Source organism: Amblyraja radiata, chromosome 21 (assembly GCF_010909765.2).
Source record: "Amblyraja radiata isolate CabotCenter1 chromosome 21, sAmbRad1.1.pri, whole genome shotgun sequence".
NCBI classification, from domain to species: domain Eukaryota; kingdom Metazoa; phylum Chordata; class Chondrichthyes; order Rajiformes; family Rajidae; genus Amblyraja; species Amblyraja radiata.
The window spans coordinates 24,590,200-24,612,784 of NC_045976.1; the positions used below are offsets into that span (position 1 = coordinate 24,590,200).

The window sequence follows — 22,585 nt, forward strand, 5'->3', positions numbered from 1 at the left end:
AGCACATCAACCCCAACAAGGCCACCGGACCTGACGGAGTACCAGGGCGGGTTCTGAAGCACTGCGCAGGGGAGCTGACTGTGGTGCTCACGGACCTGTTTAACACCTCCCTGCTGCAGACCTCCGTCCCCACATGCCTCAAGACAGCCACAATCATCCCTGTGCCAAAACAATCAGCCATCAGGTCCCTCAACGACTATCGGCCAATGGCGCTGACACCGGTGGTGATGAAGTGCTTCGAACGTCTGGTACTGGGACACTTGAAGAACAGCATCCCGCCCTCCTTAGACCACCACCAATTTGCCTATAGGGCAAACAGGTCGACGGAGGACGCAATGTCACTGGCCCTCCACTCCACCCTGACACACCTTGACCAGCGGGACAGTTATGTGCGGATGCTATTCATAGATTATAGCTCCGCCTTTAACACCATCCCCCCCCCATAAACTAGTCACCAAGCTGGACCACCTGGGCCTCAACACACACCTGAGCAGCTGGGTCCTGGACTTTCTCACCGGCCGACCACAGACTGTGCGCATGGGGAGGCAGGTCTCCTCCAGCATCACCCTGAACATCGGTGCACCACAGGGCTGTGTGTTGAGCCCCTTCCTCTTCTCCCTCTACACTCTCGACTGCAAACCCACCCACGAGGCCAACACCATATTAAAGTTTGCAGATGACACCATCGTGGTAGGCAGGATCACGAGTAACAACGAGGCCGCCTACAGGACAGAGGTAGAGAACCTGGTGAGCTGGAGCCGTGAGAACAACCTGATCCTCAACGCAGCAAAAACAAAGGAGATAATCCTGGACTTCAGGAGGAGACCGAAGACCTTTGTCCATCAGCCCATCACCATTAACGGCGAGACAGTGGAGGCTGTGCAGAACATCAGGTACCTCGGGGTCAACATCAGCCACGACCTGACCTGGACCGTCAACATCACGGCGACGGTCAAGAAAGGACTTCAAAGGCTTCACTTCCTGAGGTGCTTGAAGAGGGCACGTCTCCCACAACAGCTGCTGGTGAGCTTCTACAGGTCAGCCATCGAGTCAGTTCTCACATACTGCATCACAGTATGGTACTCTGGCTGCACCGCAGAGAACAGGAAAGCTCTCCAACGCGTCATTAAGACTGCTGAGAGGATCACTGGCACCCAGCTCCCCAGACTGGAAGACATGTACCGGACCCGCTGCATCCGGAGGGTCAAGGGCATCATTAGAGACAGCACACACCCTGGACACGGCCCTTCACCCTCCTGCCCTCAGGAAGACGATACAGGACACTGAGCGCCCGCACGACAAGACTAGAAAACAGCTTCTACCATAGAGCTGTGACACTACTGAACTCTATCCCCCTCCCACACTGATTCACCCCCTCTCTCTCACACACCCGCCCATACTCCTATATGTTTATAGTCTAATTTTTTAATAGTTCTTTTTTAAATGTATTTTTATACTGATATTCCTGTGCAGCTGGAGGACTGCTCCAACAAAATGTTGTTGTCTTGTACAATGACAATAAAGATTATTATTATTATTAGCCATATGGGTTTTCTCCGGGTGCTCCAATTTCCTTCCACACTCCAAAGACCAACAGTTTTGTAGGTTAATTGGCTTCTGTAAATTGCAAATTGTCCCTAATGTGTAGGATAGTGTTAGTGTATGGTGTGATAGCTGGTCAGTGTGGACTCACCAGGCCAAAGGGCTTGTTTTCACGCTGTATCTCAGAAATCTAAACTAAAGTCTAAACACTTTTTAAGCAGGAGCAGAGAGTTCTACAGCATCTCCTCCGGTCTCCACCACTACCACAAAGCAGCACATAGAGTTGTTTACTTTCCATTGAAACATGTTCTGTGGAAAATGGCCTGCTTAGATAAAAATACTCATTGCATATTAATTCTTTCAGTGAAAAGTTTAGGATTCTATGTTAATACATTTCCTTTTCTAACTACTTAATTCTCCTGTGGCAAGAAAAAGTGCAATAAGGAATCTCTCCAACTTCTACAGTTGCACAACAGAAAGTATTCTGACTGGATGCATCTCAGCCTCATATGGCAACAGCTCTGCCATTGACTGCCTGAACCTGCAGAGAGTAGTGAACGCAACCCAGTACATCGTAGGCTCGTCACTTCCTTCCATCTAGTCCATCTTCATGGTACCTTCATGGCATTGTGGCAATATGAAGCAGAGTGGATGCAAGACCAAGAAGGACTGCAGGAACCAGAATGGTGGGTAGGGAAATAGAAGAGGATGCATGAGAGGACGGTACAGATAATGAACAAGGGAAAGAGAAGGAGACACGAGGAACCCGAGATGCTGGAATGTTGAGCAAATCACAAAATGCTGGAGTAACTCAGCGGGTCATCTAGTATGCGTGGAGGGAATTGACAAGTAATGTTTTGGGTTGAGACCCTTCTTCAGACTGATTCAAACAGAGAGAAGGGATGGGCATAAAGCAAACCAGAAGAAAAACATGAGACGATTGGGAGAAAAGATAGGGGATGAGCAGAAAAAATGCAACAAAGGCAGACAGACAGACAGACAGACAGACAGACAGACAGACAGACAGACAGACAGACAGACAGACAGACAGACAGACAGATGAGAGAGAGCGGGGTAGAGAGAGAAAGAGGAAGAGAGAAAGAGAGAGGGGTAGTGTTATAGAGCAGGTATTGTATCATCCAAGTTGTGGGCTGTGCTTTTCCAATGAAATAAAAAGCAGAAAGGAAATAAGATAAATGAAAAGGATGGAATATAGAGTCAGTGGAAATAAATGCCATTGTCAAGACTAGCTTTATTATCCATTGGTTCTGATCTACTTTGCTCTTAGTAAAATGACGACGCATTTGCTTCCAGGGAATAAAATAACATCTATGCACGTAATTTCCTCCGTGATACCATATTGTGTTTTTTATTTACATCACTTGTTCTGAGCAGCCATTGGTTGTGCAAATAAATAATCATTGCTAACATATTTAACAAACTAGGTTTTGCAAAATGCAGTATTATGTTACATGTTTACATACTTCCAGGAGTTGCATACCCTACTGTTTCAAACTAATGCATTTCCATTAGGCACAGGAAGTCATTCATACATGTACACAATATTAATAATTTTATAGGGCAGTAGGCGGTTATAAGAGGCAATAAACCATGGAAGCACCACAGTGCTTTAAAATGCTCTGCCGATCCTAAACCAGTTTAAAAGATGCCCTTTTTTTTGTGTAAATGCGTACATTTAAAAATCAATAAGAGCTAAATTGCAAAGGCTAAAGTGACACTAGACTAAATGAAAAGCACATTGTAAAGTTCAGCACTATCTCTCTGGGAACTGCTTGCCTTATGAAGAGACCGATCAGCGAAGCTTGTTTCCATTCAGTGGTTAGATTAGAACAGCTGTAATATACGATTGCAAATTAGACTGAAAGTAAAAAAATTGTAGTGGGATAGCAAAGGGCTATTCACAGATTTCTTACAGTTTACCTAATGTTTCAGTTACACAGAATCATCAAGTAATGCTAAGTGTTGCATTTAAAGGAATCTATACCTGGCAATGGCACCATTAAGGCCAGAGCCCCATGTGGCACATGGCAGCTAGTCGTGAGGGACTTTAGTCTGAAGAACATAAGACTGGACAAACAAAAATGCTGGAGAAACTCAGCGGATGAGGCAGCATCTATGGAGCGAAGGAATAGGTAACGTTTTGGGTCGAGACCCTTCTTCAGACTGATATGGGGTGGGTGTTACCTATTCCTTCGCTCCATAGATGCTGCCTCACCTGCTGAGTTTCTCCAGCATTTTTGTCTACCTTCGATTTTTCCAGCATCTGCAGTTCTTTCTAAACACAAGACTGGATAAATGTCATTCTCTATCTCAGCCTTCCTCACCTTGGGCATCTTAACAGTTAGATCCAGTTAACACCTCGGGACTGACTCTTGTTTCTTGATGGAAGTAACTGTCACAGCTGACTTTGGAAAGTGGCTTCCCAGTGTGGGTGGAGACCCAAAGTAGCAGATCTCCATGGGAGAAATCAATAATGGAAATTGCTGAATTTCTTATAAGGCTTTAGCGCCATTTTTCCTTACTAAATAGAGAGACAAAAAAACTATTTACACAGAAAGAACTCTTCCTTAAGCTGTCACTTTTTTACTTGCATGAGCCAATAACTCATGCAAGTATTTTGCCATGGGGTCCAACAGGCCAACAGCAATAGAAAAGGCATTACCTTTTGTATTTTAGCATTCACACACCACCACACTAAAACAAATAGATTTTTTAAATCTCGATAGGCTCTACAAATCTGTCATTGTCAGTACTGCCAGCAATGTTGGAAGAAGAGGCAGCTATTATCTGGAGAAAATAACATTGCTTAAGAAAATAAAATTAAATCTTCCTCCAACATTGCCGGCAGTGCTGACAATAACAGATTTGTAGAGCCTCTCGAAATGAATTTTTTTTTTAGAGATGCAGCGTGGAAACAGGCCCTTCGGCCCGTCGAGTCCATGCCGACCAGTGATCCCCACACATTAACACTACCCTACACACACTAGGGACAATTTTTATAATTATACCAAGCCAATTAACCTACAAACCTGTACGTCTTTGGAGTGTGGGAGGAAACCGAAGAACTCGGAGAAAACGGGGAGAATGTACAAATTCCATACAGACAAGCACCCATAGTCAGGGTCTCTGGCGCTGTAATACAGAAGCTCTACCAATGTGCCACCGTGCTGCCCAGTTGTGATGATGTCAAAGGTGTCAGCCTTCATTGCTATTAACCGTTTAAAACGAGTAATGTATTTTGGAGTCTGCACATGCACAGTTAAACAGAGAAATATATTACCATGAAGATAGACACAAAATGCTGGAGTAACTCAGCGGGACAGGCAGCATCTCTGGAGAGAAGGAATTAGTGACGTTTCAGGTCTAGATCCTTCTTCAGACTGAGAGTCAGGCGTAACAATATCGAGACGGCAATATACTGTAGAGAGATGTAGAACAAAGAAATGAAAGATATGCAAAAAAGTAACAGGAGGAATCACAGAGAGGGAGCAGCGAGAGAGGGTGCTGCAGAAGTCTCATCCGAGAGTGGAGGAGAACTTCTTCAGAGTAGGCATACCTTGAGGTGATTTTGCAGCGGAGCAGACAAAATGTGTAGGAAAGATGCTGGTTTACACTGAAGGTAGACACAAAATTACTTCACCAGTCTGAAGACGGGTCCCAACGCAAAACTGTCCATTTACCTCCACAGAGGCAGCCTGACCCACTGAGTTCCTCCTGCATTTTGTTTGTTCAAGAGTCCTGCATCTGCTGACTCTTGCTGTCTATGGAAATACAGAGGTCACTGCTCTACTGGTTGCAATGTTCCAATCAACACTGTGATTGATTTATCATGATCTTCTGTTAATCCTGGCCAAATTGGAGAGGCTCTTTATATCTGTTGACTGGGAAGATACCCTAGCAGGGGTGACAGTGGAACAACAATGGCAGGTATTTCTGGGAATAATACAGAAGGTGCAGGATCGGTTCAATCCAAAGAGGAAGAAAGATTCCAAGGGGAGTAAGGGGCTGATTGTGGATGATCAGCCATGATCACATTGAATGGTGGTGCTGGCTCGAAGGGCCGAATGCCCTACTCCTGCACCTATCGTCTATTGTCTATTGTGTATCACAGTCTCTATCTCTCGTTTCCCTTTCCCCTTGACTGTCAGTCTGAAGAAGGGTCTTGACCCTCAAGGGTAGTATTTATTTCATCAGGGCCCGAATACAAAAACAGGGATGTAATGCTGAGGCTCTATAAGGTGCTGGTTAGGCCACATTTGTGAACAATTTTGGGCACCATATCTGAGGAAGGGTGTGCTGGCTCTGGAGAGGGTCCAAAGGAGATTTACCAAAATCATCCCATGAATAAGTGCGTTAACATATGTTGAACGTTTGACGGCCCTGGGCCTGTACTTGCTGGAGTTTAGAAGAATGAGCAGGGGACCTCTGAAACATACCGAATTTTGAAAGGCTTGGATAGAGTGGATGTAGAGAGGATGTTTCCACTAGTGGGAGAGTCTAAGACTAGTGGTCATGGCCTCAGAGTTAAAGGACGTTCCTTGAGAAAGAAGATGAGGAGGAATTTATTTAGTCAGTGGGTGGTGAATCTGTGGAATTCTTTGCCACAGAAGGCTGTAGAAGCCACATCAATGGATAGTTTTCAGGCAGAGATAGATAGATTCTTGATTAGTACGGGTGTCAGGGGTTATGGGGAGAAGGCAGAAGAATGGGGTTAGGAGGAAGAGATAGATCAGCCATGATTGAATGGCGGAGTAGACTTGATAGGCTGAATGGCCTAATTCTGCTCCTATCACTTCTGACCTCATGAGAGTTGCTGTCTGACCCACCGAGTTACTCCAGCTTATTGTTACCTATCTTCAGAAGAAATAATATCAGGCTGCATGAGTGATCATCAGACCAGAATGCTTCAAGTGTAGACCGCCCATTCAAATGTGAGTGACAGGTGCTGCACAATATTTAAGAAAGAACCAAATTACTGGAAGGGAAAGGAAGACAGACTCAGAGTAGTAAAAACAAGTTGTACTTAGTTGCTGGCACTGAACAAGGACAGAAGAATATTTTCACACTGCATGTTTGGATCCAATGAAGTCCCTGAATATGGAGAGACAGGTATGACCGGCAACCAGTTTCTTCACAGCTAATCCGAGCAAATTAATAAAAACACATTTCTGCCTCTCATGGACAAGAGGAAATAGTATAACTGGTATAACACTCGTGGAGAACAATCTACAGTCAGATTGTAGATGTCACGTTGAATAATGTGAATTGATATAACAGGCCAAATAGAGGAGGTAGGGTGGGTTCCTGAAAAGACCACCAATATATGGTTCACTCCTTAACAGAGTGGGTTTATGAACAGACCACCAAGTTATGGTCAACTCCACCACAAATAAAATACATCCCATCAGTCTAAACCTCAGTAACCTACTTGATAAAATCACCTAACCCCCTGTAGATAGGCGCAGCTCGTTCCCAGGCAGACTGTCGAGGCATTGCACAACGAAACACAAGATGGAATGACAATGCAGCACACTGGGTGTGACTTTTATGGATTGTTGCATATGGTTTTACCATTGTGCTGGTACGGTTCATAGAAAAAGATAACCATTCATTTTGCTGTTCAGTATATCCTAAAACAAACAGTTGTGAAAGGCTGATTCCTATCTGACAAGAATCAGACAATCTCATCACACCATACCATACCATAAGAGTTAGGAGTACAATTAGCCATTCGGCCCATTGAATCTACTCTGCCACTTAATCATGGCTGGTCTATTTTTCCCTCTCAACCCCATTCTGCTGCCCTCTCACTGTAACCTTTACATTATTAATCAAATTAATTAATCAAAAATCTATCTAATGAAGTGGGCGGCGCGACTCTCGTCAGCAGCGGCCTCTGCAGTCCGTCTGTCTTCTATTATTTTTGTCTTGTTTCTATGTAGTTTTTATTAATTTTTTTTTGTCGGCGTATGTGTGTGTGGGGGGGGGGAACTTTAAAATCTTTCCCCTGCACGGGAGACCCGACCTTTTCTTTGTCGGGTCTCCGTTGTCGTTGGGGCTGGGCAACGTGGAGCGGCCTCCAGCAGGAACGACCTGGGGCTCCAGTTGCGGAGCTGCGGACTACTCACCGTCACGGGGCTGGCCGAGTCCGGAGCAGGTGGAGCTGTGGTGGAGCGCTGCTGCGACCCGACCCCCGGAGATTCGGAGGCTACAACCGCGGGTCTGGCGGACGGCAACACCGGAAGCCCGCGGGTCCCTAGTGGGAGACCGCTTTTCGGGGCTTCCGCAGCGGCGACTTCTCCCGCCCGAGTTGCGGGGTTGAAGAGCACCTGGAGCTGGGCTTTACATCACCGCCCCGCGCGGCTTGGAATGGCCGCGGGACTTTGCGAGCGCACGCCAGGGCTCTAACACCAAGACCCGGTGCGCAACCTTGCATCACCGGGCGTGGCTTTAATGACCGCGGGACAATCACCATCGCCCACCGGGGGCTTTGACTTTGACTCTGACATCGGGGGGGGGGAGTGCAGTGGAGAGATAAGTGTTTTTGCCTTCCATCACAGCGCTGTGATGGATGTTTGTGTAAACTGTGTTGTGTCTCGGGTCTTTTTCGTTTTGTAATGTATGGCTGCAGAAACGACATTTCGTTTGGACCTCAACGGGGTCCAAATGACAAATAAATTGTATTGTATTGTATTGTATTGTATTGTAATCAATCTTTGCTTTAAAATACCCAATGTCTTGGCCTCCACAACCATTTGTGGCAATGAATTCTACAAATTCACCACCCTACAGCTAAAGACATTTCTCCTCATCTCCATTCTCTAGGTATGTCCTTTTATTCTGAGGCTGTGCCCACTGGTCCTAGACTCTCCCATTACTGGAAACATCCTCTCCATGTCCAGTCTTAGGTAGGCCAAGAAGCATTGGGTTAAATATTAAAATGCAGCTTGATCAAACTCTTACTGCATCATCAAAGAAACGCAAATTGTTCCCTTCATGATGCAAAACGGGATGGAAAATATTTATGGTATGCCTTTCCAGGAAATACTAAGTGAGGGAATGCATTCAGCTAACTGATGAAATGCTCAAACAGTGTAGCACAGTACAAAAAAAGCTCTAGTTAGTCTGGTTACATACAGCAATAATATAATGAGGACAGAGAAAAAGTAGATAACTGGCATTTTCACGACAAAATGCAAATATAAAAGCAAAGAACCAGAAAACCAGATATAATCAGTGTGTTGAATACTTTTGTTAAATTCATTCAAGAACAATGCCTCTTTAAACCCTTAAGGGCCTGTTTAATTTAATTACTGGCATCATCAGCACAAAAATCAAAAGATTTCAAGCACAAATTGTGTTCAGCACAGCTCAAATATTAACAATTGTTTTAAACTAATATTTTACACATCATGATCAAGCTAAGTCTGTTAACAAATCGACCATGACTTCTGGGTAGTTATTCACCATTGGTACTTCTATATCTGCAATCATTCAAGGCAACTTTAAAATGTAACCTTGCTATTTCAACAAATCTCAACATATTTTGCTAATTTATTAAGAGGTTGACCAATATGCTTCAAAGTAACCTAAAAATAGATTTGCACATTTTCTAAAATGATTTTGGTAATTTTAAATTGAATTACGCCTGAGTGACACTTTTAGTTATCTCTTCTAAATATGTCTGGAAATATCTTTAAAACAAAATTTTAAATGCAGCCATTTGCAATGGCTCGTGGAAGAATTTTGATCTGGTGATGTGCAAAGGAATTTAAGCAGAATTTATGGAGGGGTGGTGATGAAACAATCAACTGCAGCAAACTGGAAACTAAATACTTATGTCTTGAATAATTACATGAACTTGCATTTGTGTAAAACACTTATGAGCAACACACTTTAAAATCAGCAGACCTCAGGCAAATATCACATAATCAACTGTCACGATGAAACGCCTAGAAATACGATTAGTTTGATTTGCCGGTAGAACATAATCATTGTGATTTTTTTGGAGCATTACATTAAACATTTGACTTTTCATAGTTTGTGGATAAGTGCAATTTATTGTTTGTGTTCCCTCATATATTGATATTGGATATTTTTGCCAAGAAATTCAACGCCAGTCATTACTGCTGAACTTGTTATATAATAGAAGATGGACACGCTATTCCACTTCAGAAATTCAGTTCCATCTCTGTTATATTTTATTAAACCTTAATAATATCCACTCCTGAGCCAAGATCACCTAACCTCACAGCATGAAATTGATGCCTGTGTATGTTAACTCAGAGACAAGCCTCCTATTTATTGATGATTCCTTTACCTTGGGCAAAATCGCGAGGCAACGCAGTGCATCAGTGCACTGGGTCTACTTGCTCCCAGTTGAGATGGTTGCATTTGAAAACAGAACAAAACAAAACAGAACATCTTGAAAAGAATAATACCATTGAGCAGAACCAATGTAGATTTATGAAAGGGATATCATGTTTGATTGAACAGCTGAAGTTCTTTGATAATGTGATTACTAGAAGAGATCATCAGGAACCTGTGGCTGTGGTGTATTTGGATTTCTAGAAGATTTTTAATCAGGAGGTTAGAACACTTGGAGGTTAGAACACTTGGAAATGTACTGACATGGATTCAAAATTGGTTATTAGACAGTGGATGGATAGTAAATGGACGTTCTCTATCTTGTTGTGTTTTGCAGGAATCAGTGCATGGACGGCATCACTTTACAATCTACATCATCAACGTAGCAGAAGAGGTCAAATGTCATTTAATCAAATTTGTTGTTGAGACTAAACTCAGTGGGATTGTCAGTACAGAGGAGGGTGTAAAAGACTTGAAGCGTCTTGGTTCCTGACTCTGGACTCCATAATCTACTGAGCGACGGTTAGCAGGAGATATCCAGGTCTCATTGGCCACCTCAGAACATGAGTGGAAGCAAAGAAGGAGAGGAAGTGAGAGAAGGATAGGAAAAGGGAGAGGGTGAGGAAGAGGAAGAGGGAGAGAGACAAGCATTAGGGAGAGGAACAAGGGAGAGGGAGAGGGAGTGGGATAATGGAGAGGAAGAGGGATAATGGAGAGGAAGAGGGAGAGAGACAAGCGTTAGGGAGAGGGACAAGGGAGAGAGAGAGGGAGTAGGCGAGGGATAAGGGAGAGGGAGAGGGACAAGGGAGAGGGTGAGGGAGAGCGAGAGGCAAGGGTTGGGGAGCCGGTCAAGGGAGGGGGAGAGGTGGAGAGACAAGGGAGACAGAGGGGAAGAGGGACAAGGGAGCTGGAGAGAAGGAGAAAGGGAGAGGCAGAGGGAGAGGGCGTGAAAGAGGGATAAGTGGGAATAATAATACATTTTATTCTATCAACCTGGATTACATTTCTCAGCAATTTATTATTAAATTGTTGCTCTTATTTTGACAATAGCAATGTTTGCTTCAGTTCTAGTGATCTAATCGGATATAAGTAGATATAGATTACATGGATTTCCAGGGATGCAAAAATATCTGTCAGGATGTATGTACACTTGTTTTCTATTCCACAGATATCAGATTTGTTCTGACAGCTGGAATCTGTAAATGCTCTTCCACATCATGTTACTTCTGATGCATTCCGCACATTCATTCTCTATTCTTTAGAAGCTTGCAGTTGGACCAAATATTTTTGTTCAAATTCAGAACATTTTTCTGTAGTCAGAGCATTCAGGGCATTTTTTTCTTCCCACGATAAGAATACAAGGAAGTAGTAACCTCATTCTAAATGTGTGAATGCTGTGTCTTAAATGCATTGTAACCAAACAGTATCAAAGGACATCATAAATCATGCAGCACTTTAAAAGGAAACACTTCCATGATAACATTTCAAAACACACATGGTAGCAGTTAAATTTTATAAATAACTGGAAATGACTGTTGCACAATATTCTGAACTTTTTACAGTATATGTAAGTGTGGGCCTGAATTTTATTAGCATTTAATCCTGGCATATCCGTTAGCAGCTAAGTAGGCAATATCCCTACTCCCCTCCCTATTTGTGTCCGTGCACAACTAGCCTCAACCTATTTGGGTGAAAAGTCAATTTTTTACTGAAAACATAAACGCTGAAATTAATGTAGCAGGTTTGAGCCTCTGAACAATGAGTTACAGGTGGGTGGGTGATCTTGGGAATGTGAAGTCTAACCAATGCATTTGAAACATGGGTGTGTGTGTTCAAGTAAGGGAGAAGTTGAAGATTTCTACTACACCTCCTGTTCTTTCTTACCATTCATATGTCATTTTCTAATCTGCTTCAATTGTACGTTACCTAGCTAATCACTCAATTGTACCATCTATCTATATAATTAAAACTCTGATCTTGACCACTTCCTGTTTGCACTGCATATTGATTTTAGAAAAAACGCTACCACTTACGGCTGTGATTTTTGGCCATCTTACTCAGAGTCCCCCTCCGCTGCTCAGGACAAGAGGATTGTTCCCATCGATGAAAAGTAAAAGACAAATTAATGTTTAAAAAATGTTGAGATTCTATCTCCTGTCAATCACGCCATGAAGGCCATGACCCTTCTGGTGCGAGGGGGAGGGTCTATAAAACCCGGAAGTGTTGAGGTGCCTCAGTTCTCTGCAAGATGGGGTAGTGAGAGGTCACGACTCTCAGTCTGAGCTATGAATAACGCTGAACACACGTCTACTAAACTGTGAGTGATTTTACTGACCTTTGAGGGCCCTTAATGTGGTTTGAAAATGTGATTTAAAAATGCAAAAGTGTGTTTTGGTTTGAAAATTCTAAAGTGTGTTCTGGTTTGAAAATGCTAAAATGTGTTTTGGTTTGAAAATGCTAAAGTGTGTTTCGGTTTGAAAATGCTAAAGTGTGTTTTGGTTTGAAAATGCTAAAGTGTGTTTTGGTTTGAAAATGCTAAAGTTGCCTTTGCTTTGAAAATGCTAAAGTTGCCGTTGGTTTAAAAATGCTAAAGTTGCCTGCTTTGAAAATGCTAAAGTTGCCTTTGGTTTGAAAATGCTAAAGCTGCCTTTGGTTAGAAAATGCTAAAGTTGCCTTTGGTTTGAAAATGCTAAAGTTGCCTTTGATTTGAAAATGCTAAAGTTGCCTTTGGTTTGAAAATGCTAAAGTTGCGTTGCCATATTGGAAAGTGCACTTGCGCTTGGCGACCTTGCACCCTGCCTGAAGTGGCATGAAAGCGCACTTGCGCTTGGCGACCTTGCACCCTGCCTGAAGTGGCATGAAAGCGCACTTGCGCTTGGCGGCCTTGCACCCTGCCTGAAGTGGCATTTTAAAGAATAGCCGTGAGTCATCTGCCAGCCCACCAGCCGTGAGTGAGTGAGCTACCAGCACACCAGGCTTGAGTGACTGAATCGCCAGCCCAAGAATCCATTTGGCCCACAATGTCCATATTACCCTCTGGAAACCCTTCAGCCCACAACACCCATACTAGCTTATAGCATACCAGCATACCAGAGGACTGGGAGAAATTCAGAGGCCAGCAGAGGAGGACAAAGGGCTTAATTGTATAAGGGGTAAGAGCGTTGTAAAAACAAGCCTGAAGGCTTTGTGTCTCAATGCAAGGAGTATTCGTAATAAGGTGGATGAGTTGAACGTGCAGATAGCCATTAATGATTATGATATAGTTGGCATCACGGAGACATGGCTCCAAGGTGACCAAGGCTGGGAGCTGAACATCCAGGGATATTCAATATTCATGAGGGATAGAGAGAAAGGAAAAGGAGGTGGGGTAGCGTTGCTGGTTAGAGAGGAGATTAACGCAATGGAAAGGAAGGACATTAGTTTGGAGGATGTGGAATCGGTATGGGTAGAGCTGCAAAACACTAAGGGGCAGAAAACGCTGGTGGGTGTTGTGTACAGGCCACCTAACAGTAGTAGTGAAGTTGGAGATGGTATCAAACAGGAAATTAGAAATGCGTGCGACAAAGGCAAAACAGTTATAATGGGTGACTTCAATCTACATATAGATTGGGTGAATCAAATTGGCAGGGGTGCTGAGGAAGAGGATTTCTTGGAATGTATGCGGGATAGTTATCTAAATCAACATGTAGAGGAACCAACGAGAGAGCAGGCTATTTTAGACTGGGTATTGAGTAATGAGGAAGGGTTAGTTAGCAGTCTTGTTGTACTTGCCCCCTTGGGCAAGAGTGACCATAATATGGTTGAGTTCTTCATTAGGATGGAGAGTGACATTGTTAATTCAGAAACAATGGTTCTGAACTTAAAGAAAGGTAACTTTGAGGGTATGAGACGTGAATTGGCCAAGATTGACTGGCAATTAATTCTAAAAGGGTTGACGGTGGATATGCAATGGAAGACATTTAAAGACTGCATGGATGAACTACAAAAATTGTTCATTCCAGTTTGGCAAAAGAATAAATCAGGGAAGGTAGTGCATCCGTGGATAACAAGGGAAATCAGGGGTAGTATCAAAGCGAAGGATGATGCGTACAAATTAGCCAGAAAAAGCAGAATACCAGAGGACTGGGAGAAATTCAGAGACCAGCAGAGGAGGACAAAGGGCTTAATTAGAAAGGAAAAATAGATTATGAAAGAAAACTGGCAGGGAACATAAAAACTGACTGCAAAAGTTTTCATAGATATGTGAAAAGAAAGAGATTAGTTAAAACTAATGTCGGTCCCTTGCAGTCAGAAACAGGTGAGTTGATCATGGGGAACAAGAATATGGCGGACCAATTGAATAACTACTTTGGTTCCGTCTTCACTAAGGAAGACATAAATAATTGCAAAGGAGTTGGAGGAATTGAGTGAAATCCAGGTTAGTCGGGAAGCGGTGTTGGGTAAATTGAATGGATTAAAGGCCGATAAATCCCCAGGGCCAGATAGGCTGCATCCCAGAGTACTTAAGGAAGTAGCTCCAGAAATAGTGGATGCATTAGTAATAATCTTTCAAAACTCTTTAGATTCTGGAGTAGTTCCTGAGGATTGGCGGGTAGCAAACGTAACCCCACTTTTTAAGAAGGGAGGGAGAGCGAATACGGAGAATTACAGACCAGTTAGTCTAACATCGGTAGTGGGGAAACTGCTAGAGTCAGTTATTAAAGATGGGATAGTAGCACATTTGGAAAGTGGTGAAATCATTGGACAAAGTCAGCATGGATTTACGAAAGGTAAACCATGTCTGACGAATCTTATAGAATTTTTCGAGGATGAAACTAGTAGCGTGGATAGGGGAGAACCAGTGGATGTGGTGTATCTAGACTTCCAGAAGGCTTTCGACAAGGTCCCACATAAGAGATTAGTATACAAACTTAAAGCACACGGCATTGGGGGTTCAGTATTGATGTGGATAGAGAACTGGCTGGCAAACAGGAAGCAAAGAGTAGGAGTAAACGGGTCCTATTCACAATGGCGGGCAGTGACTAGTGGGGTACCGCAAGGCTCAGTGCTGGGACCCCAGCTATTTACAATATATATTAATGATCTGGATGAGGGAATTGAAGGCAATATCTCCAAGTTTGCGGATGACACTAAGCTGGGGGGCAGTGTTAGCTGTGAGGAGGATGCTAGGAGACTGCAAGGTGCCTTGGATAGGCTGGGTGAGTGGGCAAATGTTTGGCAGATGCAGTATAATGTGGGTAAATGTGAGGTTATCCATTTTGGTGGCAAAAACAGGAAAGCAGACATATCTAAATGGTGGCCGATTAGGAAAAGGGGAGATGCAGCGAGACCTGGGTGCCATGGTACACCAGTCATTGAAAGTAGGCATGCAGGTGCAGCAGGCAGTGAAGAAAGCGAATGGTATGTTAGCTTTCATAGCAAAAGGATTTGAGTATAGGAGCAGGGAGGTTCTACTGCAGTTGTACAGGGTCTTGGTGAGACCACACCTGGCGTATTGCGTACAGTTTTGGTCTCCAAATCTGAGAAAGGACATTATTGCCATAGAGGGAGTGCAGAGAAGGTTCACCAGACTGATTCCTGTGATGTCAGGACTGTCTTATGAAGAAAGACTGGATAGACTTGGTTTATACTCTCTAGAATTTAGGAGATTGAGAGGGGATCTTATAGAAACTTACAAAATTCTTAAGGGGTTGGACAGGCTAGATGCAGGAAGATTGTTCCCGATGTTGGGGAAGTCCAGGACAAGGGGTCACAGCTTAAGGATAAGGGGGAAATCCTTTAAAACCGAGATGAGAAAAACTTTTTTCACACAGAGAGTGGTGAATCTCTGGAACTCTCTGCCACAGAGGATAGTTGAGGCCAGTTCATTGGCTATATTTAAGAGGGAGTTAGATGTGGCCCTTGTGGCTAAGGGATCAGAGGGTATGGAGAGAAGGCAGGTACGGGATACTGAGTTGGATGATCAACCATGATCATATTGAATGGTGGTGCAGGCTCGAAGGGCCGAATGGCCTACTCCTGCACTTAATTTCTATGTTTCTATGTTTCTAGCGCTCCAGAAAGCACCCCCAACCCCCACTTGCCACCAATATTGGAATTGGTGGTGATGTGGAATATTGCGTTGGGAGACCAGCCCTCCCGTGTGAAGCTGGCACCAAATGGATCCCACCTAATCCAGTATAGTTATAAAACTACCATCTTGTCCTATTCCGGTTTGCGTTGTTTTTAATTTTGCACAAAAACGGTGCTCGATAGTGCTATGATTTTTCGCCACCTCACTTGCCATTCTCCTGTGCTGCAAGTGCAACAGGTTTTGTTCTGATCGGTGGAATAGTACAAAAGTTATGAAGATTTACAAATCGTTAAAACCGCCCCTTCCGGCACCCACTGTCACTCACCGGCAGCGAGGAGAATCAAGCTGAAGGAGCAGAGTGAGCAGAGTGTGTTGAACGAGTGCGGGGAGTGAGCAGCGTGCAAGGAATGAGCAGCGTGCGAGGAATGAGCAGCGTGCGGGAGAGAGAGCAGCGTGCGGGGAGTGAGCAGGGTGCAGGCTACTTCTGCGGCGACCAGCACCACGAGCCGGGAGCCGCTGAGTAGAACCAGGAGCCGATGCGTGAAGCCAGAGCCGGACCAGGAGCCATTGAGTGAGGCCGAAAGCTGAAGATGCGGGGTGAGCAGAGTGCGGGGTGAGCAGAGTGAGAGCCGCATCTGTGGCGACCACCCCTTCCCACAAATGCCCCTCCCCACCTCCCCACACCCCCTTCCCCATACACCCCTCCCCCTTGCCCCCACTCCCCCACTCCCCCTCCCCCCACTTCCCCCTCCCCTCACTTCCCCCTCCCCCCACTCCCCTGCACCCCACACACCCCCTCCCCCACACACCCTCCCCCCCCACACCCGATAGCCCCCGCCTGAAGAATGCAACAGGAGACGCAACACATACACACCTCCCCTCCAAGCCCACACCCCACCCCCACACCCCCTCCCTCACCCCATGCTCCCTCCCCCCACCTCCAGCCACACACGCCCCCACTCCCCTCCTCCCCTCCCACCGTACACCCGCCTCCCCTCTTCTCCTCCAACACATGAAGGGAGGGCAGTGCTGGGGGAAGAGGGGAAATGAGCCACGCATGCATAGTTAAGGGCTATGGGTGAGTGATGGAATATTGCATTGTGGGAACGGGTTGCATTGGGGGAACAGATGAGTATGAAATATTGCATTGGGGAATGGGTTGCGTTGAGGGACCAGGCCTCCCATGAGACTGGGACCCAACGGGTCCCACTTAGTCTAGTAGATTTATAAATGCACGCACAATCGCCACGTGTCCGTTGCAGTTCTGGTGCACGGTGCTTCTTCCTTTCCTTATTGCTCTGAATCAAAGATATTCAGTAATTCAATCGTTCAAAGGTACTTTATTGTCACATGTTACCGGGTATAGAGAAATTCCTTTTTGCATACATTTCAGTAAAATGTCAGCATACGTAGGCACATTCATACTTAAGTACAAGAATGTACTGTAAGAATAGTGTTAATACAACAGAACAAAGACTCGCATTGTACTCTGTTTTCATAACCTTAGGACATCCCCAAATACTTTCACAGCTAATTAACTATTTAAAAATATATAATTACTGTTATAATGCAGCAAACAGCAATATGATAATGACAGATTATCTGTTGCCAGTGTTTATTGAGGGATTAGCATTGGCCAGGAATCAAGAGCAAATATCTCAACCTATTTTTCAAAATATCGTTTTGTGTTTTTTTTCTTGTCCTTAGAAGAGGTCACAGAGTCTTATCCATTTCTCTTTGCATCTCCCCCTCAGTACGTTATCGGAGCATGAGCCAGGACTTTGTGCCAGGATTCAGAATGGGACTAGAACCAAGAGTCCTCTGACCTCAGATTGTTGTAATCAGCCACCGCTGTACACATCACAACACTATAGGCTATTTGTCAACCTCTCTCTTGATAATGAGTAATGAACAACAACAATTAGAGTCATCGAATCATACAGCATGGAAACAGGCCCTTCAGACCAATATGTCGACCAAATTGCCCAACAGATCTAGTCCCATTTGCCTGTGTTTGGTCCTTATCCCTCTAAACCTTTCCTTTCCATGTACATGCCCAAAAGTCTTTTAAAGGCTGTTATTGTACCTGGCATTGTTCCACTGGTAGCTTGTTCCATATTCCCAGTACTCTCTGTTTGACAAAGTTCCCCTTTAGGGTTTATATTCAATATTTCTCCTCTCACCATAAACCAATGCTCTCTAGTTCTTGATTCACTTAACCTGGGGAAAAAATAATCTGTCCTTACACACTATCTATTTCTTGTCTGATTATATACACCTTTACAAGATACCACTCAACTTCTGTGCTGTAAAGAAAAAAGTCCTGGCCTGACCAGCCGTTCCTTGTATCTCAGGCCCTCAAGTCCAGGCAACATCCTCGTAGATCTTCTCTGCACTCTTTCTAGCTAAATCACATCTTTCCTGTAGCACGGTGACCAAAACTGAACACGATACCCTAAGCGTGATCTCACCAATGCCCTGTAACATAAAATACTGCAACATAAAATCACAACTTCTACTCTCAATTTCCTGACTAACGAAGGCCAAATTTCCAAAACCCTTCTTCGCAATTCTATCTATCTGTGACACCATTTCCATGTAATAATGAAAATGATCTCCCACACAAAACCATGCCGCTTTGCTCTGATCAATTCCTGTCTTTCCTGCATGTTATCTTCAGTAACCTTCCTACCACACATGTTTGGCTTACTGGTCTATAGTGCCCAGCATTTGCTTTGAAACCTTTCTTAAATAGAGGCTCAACGTTAGCCACCCTCCAATCTTCCAGCTTCTCACCCACATCCTATATCATACAGTATGTCTCGGCCATAACTCCTACAAATGTCCTTGGATATCCAAGTGTCTTTGGATATATCTGATCAGACCCAGGAAAATTATCTACCTTCATACATCTTAGGATGTCCATCACCTTCTCAACAGTAATATGGACTGTCCTCAGCCTTCATGTCTTTCTCTGTGGTAAAAACAGAGTAAAATATTCATTATGGGGTAATTGGGTGTAGGCAGGAGAATGGGGTTGACAGCGAAAGGTACATCAGCCATGATTGAATGGCAGAGTAGATCTGATGGGCCAAGTGGCCTAATTCTACTTTTATAATTTACTAGACCAAGTGCAGACCTGTCGGGTCTGCTCCCCCAACGTGTGGTTGCGGGGGAGGGGGGGCTGGTGGGAGGGGGGGTTGGCCTGCGGCATCACACACACTAACTACCCCCCCCCATGCACACGCTAACTACCCCCGCCAGCTGCACGGCGGCAGCTGCACAAGCTGCGCCAGCTTCTCCAGGCCCGCTGCCCCTATTTTCGGAGCAGAGGCCTGTTCCTGAAAGAAAAATTTTCTCCTACCTGTCAGAGCAGTTTCGAAATGCTCTGATTCTCGTGCCATGCGTCGACGTATTGGCGCGCATGCGGGCTGGCGGGCTCTTCACATAGTCACTCTCGTGACTTTGATATAAAATTTATGAATAAAGGATCTCGCCCATCTCCTGCAGTTCCACACATATATGATCACCTTACATAGATATCTTCCTCTAGTTATCTGTTATCCATCCATCCATCCATCCATCCATCCATCCATCCATCCATCCATCTCTAAAACTCTCATCTTGTTTGTACCTATATTTGTTTGTACATTGTACTATATTTGCGCAAAAATGGTCCAATAACACCACCATTTTTGCCCCACCTTACTCACCGTTGTCCTGCAATGTAAATGAAACCAGTTTTGTTCACATTGATGGTACATTTTACAAGTTATTGATATTTAATATTTAAAATTATTAAAACAGCGCCTCCACTTGCCACCCGCACATGCGCAGTGTGCCCGGTATCCGTGCCTGCGCAGTTGGGGCCTTTCCCCATTTTCAGATTGCCATCTTTTTTTATCGAATGCACTTGCCTGACCTCACAACCCGGACCCAACCGCTCCACGGGTAAGTTTCCTTCTATTTTAATTTCTGGCCCCCAGATCCTGAGCTGGGGTTGGAGCCGGTGTGGGGTCCAGGGGCCGCGCCGGGGATCCAGGGCTGAGGCTTGGACTGGGTCTGGGAGCTGTGTCGCTGCTGCTCTGGGCCCGCGGGGAGGGAGAGGAGTGGGGCCCGGGGCACGGACTAGGCCACAGCCTCGACCTCTCCCTACCCCTTCCCAGGCTCTAGGCCACTTGGCCTGTCCCCCCGACAGCCCCGTCTCGTACAACTTCATCGCCGACGTGGGGGAGTAAACGGGGCCGGCGGTGGTTTACATTGAGGTGCTAGTGAGCTGAGGAGGGAGAATGGGGGGATTGAGGAAGAGAAGGGGGTAGGGAGGGAGAGGGAGGGGTAAGTGGGGGATGTGAGGAGGGAGGAGGGGGTAGAGGGAGAGGAGGGGGGAGTGGGACATGTAGGGAGTGGGGGATGGAGGGAGAGGAGGGCAGTAGTGGAGGTGAAGAGGGAGAGTTGGGGGGATTGGGGGGAGGTGAGGAGTGGGGGAGGAGATGGATAGACAGAGAGGAGGGGTAGGGAGGGGAGAGGGGTTATGCAGGGAGGGAGGGGGGTATGGAAAAGGAGAGGGAGGGAGTTGGGGAGGGGAGGAGGAGAGGGGAAAGAAGAGGGATGGCGAAGAGGAGGGGGAGAGAGTGCTGGGGGATGAGGAAGAATGGCGAGGATAGGGGTAGGAAGAGGAATGGCGAGGTAATGGAAATTTTACACGCAAAGTTATTAACTTTAACTTAATTTCTGCCGTTAGTGCAGGCCCATCAACAGGGCAGTCTTAACAGCATTATAGGCCCCCGGGCAAAGCAGTGCACTGGGGCCCCTACACTTCCAGTTTCTTTATGCCGAATCAAATATGCCGTCATGCACTTGCGATGTTCTTCTCCGTTTTCATGTTCTACAATAACATTCTACAATACATAGATTAGCATGGGGCCCCTATGCTCGTGTGGCCCCGGGCAACTGTCCAGCAGGCCCATGCGTTAAGTTGGCCCTGCCCATCAGCCGCACATGCGCAGTTTGGTGGAATATTGCCTTGGGGGAATGGGACCCAAAGGCTCCAGACTTGGTCTAGTAAACTTATAAAATCTATTTGGATTCTCCTTCATGTTACCTGTGTGAATTGAATGGGCATTTTCCATAATATAATCTTAGTCTATGTCTCGGATATCTTTGTGCCTATTCATAAAAATCCATTTAATGTTTTGAAAACTCAGAGAAGACCACATGATGTGAAGACTTCCAGCAACTTGTCCTTACCCGATTACACTGATGAGTTTTTAGCATAATGAAAGTGGTTTGGGATCTGTAAGTTACTAAACTTTGGGTTAATGGAAAGAATCGTATGTTTACTTAAACTAATAAACGGATACACCTTCACTTTACAACAACATGAGAAGTCTATTTTAAACTTTCAGGAACAGGAACAATTAGCAGTGCTTTCATTTCCACACTCACTTAACGGGGAAATCTTCCGCTACAGATTACGAGTTCAGGAAAACAAAGTTTTGCATCCACTGCTAGTAATTCAACATAAGCCAAAAACAACACAGAGGAGTTATATTTTTGATGTGTGAATGAATTGTATTTAATTCATACTCCTGGGGGTGATGAAAAAAAAGTGTAATATACACAGCCTGAAAATAGTACGTTGCTTGGATTGTTTTAAAACGATCTCCTCCAGTTTACCAGTCCATATCCTTCCATCCTTTAATGTGTTGTTAACCCAGGGGAATTACATTCACAGCAGGATGTCTGCACAAAGAGCACACAGATAATTTCCAGCGGTGAAAATTATTTTTAGAAACAATAAAAACATTACGTTTTAAGGAAATAAAATGCTTTTCTTTAAACGGTTGTGTCAGTTTTATTTCTGTTGAATAAATAGCAGCACATTTTTAATTGCGATACCCCATACCAATTTGGGAATAAAGCAAGTCTTCAGAAGGTATATTCTTTAGTATTTTTAACTCTTTGTTATGTTTAACATAGTCATCTCTAGAAGGGTCTCGACCTGAAACGTCACCCATTCCTTCTCTCCAGAGATGCTGCCTGTCCAGCTGAGTAACTCCAGCATTTTGTGCCTGTCTTTGGTTTAAACCAGCAACTGCAGTTTCTTCCTACATTTTGGGTAACTTTGTGGGGTGGGAGATTGCAACCTTCTCGTGGTCCGCCCTGTTTCAACAAATGCAATCAACCTGACGTGTACAATCAAATAAGATCAAATAGAACAAGTTGTCCTACAACTTTAGGCTGTGCACGCCATTTGCAAGAGAGAGGTAACTTTGTTCTATGTTTACAAATAATCAGTTGAAAATTCACACTTCATTATTTATGAGTTAGATATTCTTCATCCTATGTCGCACTTGCTTTACTTTGTAAATATCACTTTTTTTTCCTTGTATAAATTTGCCTTGTAATATTCCATCTGTCTTGAATTACTATGTTGAAGCTTTGCAACATGAATTATCCTCATCTTCATTTGCCATGGGATCACCTGCCTTTGTTTTCCTCGATGTCTGAGAGCATCTGTTAGAAGGCAGTAACAGCATAAATGGCCTTTTCCGCAATATTAAATGTACACATAGTATTGTC

General features: G+C 44.5%; 1 long non-coding RNA gene across 1 annotated transcript; it reads right to left on the reverse strand.

The window, feature by feature from the left end:
- Positions 1-5,398: 5,398 nt before the first annotated feature.
- LOC116984935 lies at positions 5,399-21,103 on the reverse strand. The gene is made up of 3 exons (XR_004415176.1): positions 21,071-21,103; positions 16,731-16,735; positions 5,399-5,409 (listed from the first exon to the last, which is right to left on the reverse strand). It is a non-coding gene; the product is annotated as an uncharacterized LOC116984935 (long non-coding RNA).
- Between the last annotated feature and the right edge of the window lie 1,482 nt (positions 21,104-22,585).